The sequence below is a fragment of the Lactuca serriola genome, chromosome 9, assembly GCF_051521515.1.
Source record: "Lactuca serriola cultivar US96UC23 chromosome 9, Lser_US96UC23_V15, whole genome shotgun sequence".
Classification (NCBI taxonomy): Eukaryota; Viridiplantae; Streptophyta; class Magnoliopsida; order Asterales; family Asteraceae; genus Lactuca; species Lactuca serriola.
The window spans coordinates 44,240,191-44,246,190 of record NC_136416.1 but is presented as its reverse complement, the minus strand read 5'-3'; positions in this window follow the sequence as shown (position 1 = coordinate 44,246,190).

Sequence of the window (6,000 nt, the reverse complement as noted above, 5' to 3'; positions counted from 1 at the left end):
AGGCGTGAGCAAATAAATCGGTTTTGAATTAGTTCCATAAGAAAAGCGAGGCCAAATCAATCTAAAACAAAATATATCTAAAAAAGGACCGGTCCAAAACAAAAACGGAACAAAAAAAGATCTTTGAGCGAGACTGAACCGATCTAAAGCAAAATATGTCTAAAAAGGACTTGTTTACAAAAACGAAACAAAAAAACTTCCACTGGTCCAAAAAAGAACGACCATTTCTGATACCGATCCTAAAAAATACTGGATCGTTTTTGTGTCCAACTCGACTGCTACCACAACCTATTTTATCGATAAACATCTTCATAATGTGTAACATCCCAAAAATTACAATCCAAAATTTTCATTTTTAAAGTTACTAAATCCGTAACCCAAAACATCATCAGTTTCAAAAGCAATGTGTACATACGGTGATTATAGTATTTAAACAAAATCAGACATAGAAAAGTATTATCAGAACTTAAGTCCCAAAATCTCTAATACGGAAAATTAGAGTTGTGATGCGATGCGATCATGCCGACTTTTTCCTTTCGAGCTAGAATTACCTGAAACACAAACTGAAACTATAAGGACAAAGCTTAGTGAGTTCCCCCACCATATCACATACACAATAAACATACTGCCAATCATATATGGGTGTTGGCCTACCCCTTCGGTCTATTTCAACCGGATACTGCCGAGCATATATGGGTGCTCAACCTGCCCCTTCGGTTTATTTCAACCGGATACTGTCGAGCATATTGAGGTGCTTGACCTGCCCCTTCAGTCTATTCCAATCGGATATCGGGTCTACTTCACCACCTACCACTACCACATAATATCCCACATAATTCACAAAATCATCAAACATTAAATGCACAACCGATAATTATCATAAAGACAATCATCATGTCATATCATAACTAGTGGGTCGACCTTGGTGTCGACCAATAAGTTCTACGAAAGGAGACTCACCTCAAACTGTGGGTGTAATAATGTACTCGGCGAATGACTCGTTAACTCCTCCCCTATCGTACATCATAAAATTCAAATTAGCTAACAAAGTATGACTCCAACCCTAATTCATGTCTTAAGGCAAAGATTCCTTAATTCTTGCCTTATTGGGCCTCTCCCTTCTAAGGCCTAGTTTCGAACAACCCAAAAGTGACCAAGCCCAAACAATTAAATTCTAAGGCCTAATAAGGCCCAAATATCATCCGTCAACCCTACACCCAAAGGTCTTCATTCACAGATGGGCTTGGGTCTAACAAGCCAAGTCCCAACAAATCATTTTTGCATTATGCATGCGTACGTGTGGCGTACTCAGCATGTACGCCCAACTTATGCTGGTCTTGACCTGACTCGGGTGGTTAACCCAGTACGCGCAGCGTACCAGGGAGTACGCCCAGTGTACTACCCAACCAACCCAAGAATCCTCTTGTGACTTAATCCATTAATTCCTAACGTCCATAATGTAGATCCAGGTTCCTAAGAACATCCTAAGCCATAAAGTCATAAACTTTATGCTTTTGCATGCATGGATGTGGATTAAGACATAGATTAAGTCCATAAACACACTTAGTTGGTACCTAGAACTTGCATGGTTGAGGCTAAACCATCAATGTTCGATTTTTATGGCTCTTAACACTTCTAAGAGCCTAAAAGGATAGCTCATATGGACTGAAAACTCATTTACTCAAAGAACCTCAACTATAAGACGAAAATATAATAGAAAACATCCCAAAACTAGATCTAAGTATAGGACATTCCAACGCGAGAACAGATCTAAGCCTTCTAAATTTTAAAATCAAAGGTTTATATTATCGGGCCATTTATATAAATTCTGAAAGTCATAGGATTAAACTGTAACTTCCTAATTACCTAAAAGGGTACTATAGTCATTAGGTTTTATTAAAATCTCTCTCTCTTTCTCTCTCTCTCTCTCTCTCTCTCTCTCGTTTCCTTTAAACCCTAATTGATGGAAGCCAGGACTAAAAAAAATGTCTGCCTCTTCCCTCTCATCTCTCCACTGCCGACTTTTACATATTAGATCTGAGCTTCATTATCCGTAGAAATTTGATCCATGAGTAGCCTTTTGTGACCGAAGGGATTTCAATTTTTTCTTGTTATCAATTGTATCATCCAACTGGTGTAGGGAGAAGCAATAAGTGGTGTGTTGGAAGTTGAATCTTTTGCCATTTGTACAAAGGTGTCAAATACGTGGAGGTAGAAGAAGGTTTTTCGATTTTAGAAGCCAAACACCATGATAACGACAATGTTTTCACGAGCAATTCATTGTAGTAGCAGCAGGATCAAATTTCACCACTCTTCAATCTCACGCATCTTCTTCATCGCCAGGTGCATTATCGATTACTCTAATCGTTATTAATTTTTTAGGGTTTTTGGATAGATTCATGAATTCACTAAATGGAGTCTCGGATGGCTCAGATGAGCACAGAAACAGAAAGTATTGTTGATCGGCTCAAGAGTTCTGGATTATGGCGAACCAAAGGTCTAATTGGAGGAAAATGGATTGATGCTTATGGTAGGAAGACAATCGAGGTATTAAACTTTTCCACATCATCGTTACCGAAGATCACTCCAATCCATATCATATATGAACTCCTAACAGAAATCACAATTTAATTTCTTTGAGTCCATAATTTTCGATTTTGAATTTTAATTTCTTTGATGTCATAATTTTAGATTTAATGGAATAGCTTTTAAATATAGAGATCAAGAGGTAAGCTTTGAGTTTCAATCATTAATGATTATAACATTTCATTAACGATTATAACATTAGTTGTAGATTTTGGATGCTCTAGAGAAGAGAAAAACACCAATTTCATATGGGTTTTGTGGAGGTTCTTTGGAGATGTTTGAGAAGATGAAAGGTGAAGAATTTGAGCTAGAAGAGAATGAAAAATTGTATTATATTCTATATTTTTTAGATGTAAGTTATATTATTTTTTTATGAATTCATTTATGTTAGAATGTGTATTTTATTTATGAATAACATTGTATTCATTTGTGAATAGCAGTGCATTCATATGTGAATGAATGTTTTTATTTATGATTTGAGGTATTCAATCATTCATTTGTGAATACCAGGGTACTCATTTGTTAATAATAGTGTATTCATTTGTGAATAGCATTGCAATCATATGTTAATGAATGTATTTATTTATGATTAGAAGTATTCTTTCTATGAAAAAATGATAATTTTACACTCTTTATTTTCAATTGATTAAAAAAGAAATTGGATTACTTGTAAATTGATGTGTATTTATTTGTGATTGGAGTAGTATCATGTTTTTTGAAAAAAGAAATCATTTGTGAATACAAATGTATTGATTTGGGGTTAGATTTCTATTCATTTTTTTTTTGAAAAAAAAGTCAAACAGGAGAAATTTTTTGATTTTTTTAAGAAACAAAATACTTTTTTTCAGTTTTAAAATAATTTTTGGTAAAAATGCATTTTACATTCCATTAATAAGAAGATTAAAAAATCGAATATTTTATTCTTTTTTGGTAACTGATCCTAAATTTAAGAGATTTGATTGAATTTTGTTTTATTTTAATTTAATTAAAATATACAATTACTAATATGCCCTTATATATTGATTGGTCCAGAACTGTTATCGCGTTCTCAACCTTTTAGGTGTTCTCATTTGATCCTTTCCCTATATATATATATATATATATATATATATATATATATATATATATATATATATATATATATATATATATATATATATATATATATATATATATATATATATATATATAAATTTTAGTATATTTAGTGTTTAAGATTTTAAGAACTTTAATATTAGCATTCACCGTATTAGTAAAGTGTAAAGTTTAAATGCCCCATTTTTCTCCATTGTTTTAAATTTTAAACTCGTGATAGAAATTAATATAAATTGTTTAAAGCGAATTTTCACTACTAACAATTACAAAAATCTTTTTTCACAAAGTCTCTATTCATGTTCCATAATGCTCAAGAACACGTCTCCATTCATAAAACCCTCCATACATTTTGGAATATACCATTATCAATCAAACGTATTGGTATACAAACAAGTTAATATCAACTATACTTGGTACAGTAATAGTAGCACAAATTTTATACCCGTTATAATTTGTACGGTACATAATTTAGTAAAAAATGATTGACCGTACCAATTTCATCCCTATTATAAAAACATTAACAAGAACCATACAATCACCAAAGGTCCATCCTATTGAGGTAAATCAAAACATAACAACGTGTCAGGCGCAAATCCAAGATAAGCTACCATCCTAATTAATACAACTAACCTATCGACTGTAAGTAATGGAGAGTGTATGCTAATAGTCATCATAACATAACCACACATTAAATGTAGGCAACGAATACCAATTTTGATCGACAACATATAATTTGATTTCTAACAAATAACAATATGTGAAAGAAAAACGAATGTTATTAATGTCTACTGACCTGGAAAACTCGTGAATGTTTAAAAAAATGTAATGGTTTGAAGACCTTATAGATTAATATGAAGGAATCTTACGAAATTTTCACACCTTAAACAAGTTTTGGACATCATAAGCAAATATAGAAAAATTAAAGTCGGTGAAAATAACAAACTCTATCAATATGAACAAGAGTTTATAGCTTCCAACTAGAAACAAATGGTAAGTGGGTTTAGTGGAAGTTAGGGGTGTAACTGAGCCGAGCGAACTCGTGTGATACTCGGAACCGACTTGAAAAATACTCGAAGTTGACTCGGTTCAAATTGAGTTGAGCTCGAGCTCGAGCTACTCGAGTACATTATTGAGCCGAGCTCGAGTATAGAAATACTCGGCTCGTGAAACTCGTGAGCTTAATCAAGTAGTGTTATATTTACACATTTACCCTTTATTTTCTTCATATATTACATATTATAGAGTCGAGTCAAGCTCGCGAGCTTCAATGTATTTCTATTGTAATTTAAGGTGGTTTTATTTTTTTAGTAGCTATTCAAGTTGAGTTGAGCTGAACTCGAAAGACTCGATTACTTTATCGAGCTCGAGCTTGAGCTTGAAGTGAAGGCTCGATTTGAGTTTAAGCCGAGTTTTGAGCTCGATTTTCTTAATTGAGTCAAGTTTCGAGCTTGGTAGTGGTCGACTTTGATTACATCCCTGGTCAAAGTTACAATCTTGTCCTTGCATTCAATCTTACTTTTAGTCCATGGCCCATATTAAATAGGAGATCTAGATCTCGAGTCAGGCCGGTAACAACATAGAAATTATAAGTGTTTATTTTCATATATTGATAAAATCTATCCATCAATAATTTTAAATAATTTACATAATTAATTTCAATTTAATGATAACATAATATACACATTTATTAAGCAATCCAAATATTATCCAACATAATTTTCAGTTATACCCTTAACGTTGTTTCATATCATTTCAAAGTAGTATACAAGTAAAATTGTTGATGAAATACACTTTAATGCATGGTTACAATGTTAAATTCATGGTTAGACTTTAATGCACATGTTTATAGTGTTAAATTCATGGGTACTTGGGTGTGAATTAAAAATAAATAAATAAATAAACAAATAACTTCTTAGATTTATACAAGTGGAATTTTGTTGCTTTATATCGCAAACACATGAAAAACTTTATCGGTATGGTGACTGGTTCAATGTTTATTAATAATAATATTATTATTGTTGTACTTTTAATGAGAGATTAAAACAAAACCTCTACTCCAACGCCCTTTGCAACCATGGACTTAGACCCTCTCTAACTTTGTCATTTTTTTACGTCAAAATGGTATAAAAAATGGTGCAAATAGTATTTCATTTCCAATTGTACACCATTTTTGTACACCAAAAGGTATATTTCATAGAATATTTTTTTATCTTAGATTATCAAATACCTTCTTCGACTTATTAGCCTTTTACAACTTTTTTGTGTAAAACTTTTCGACTTATTAGCCTTTTACAACTTTTTTGTGTAAAACTTTATAAA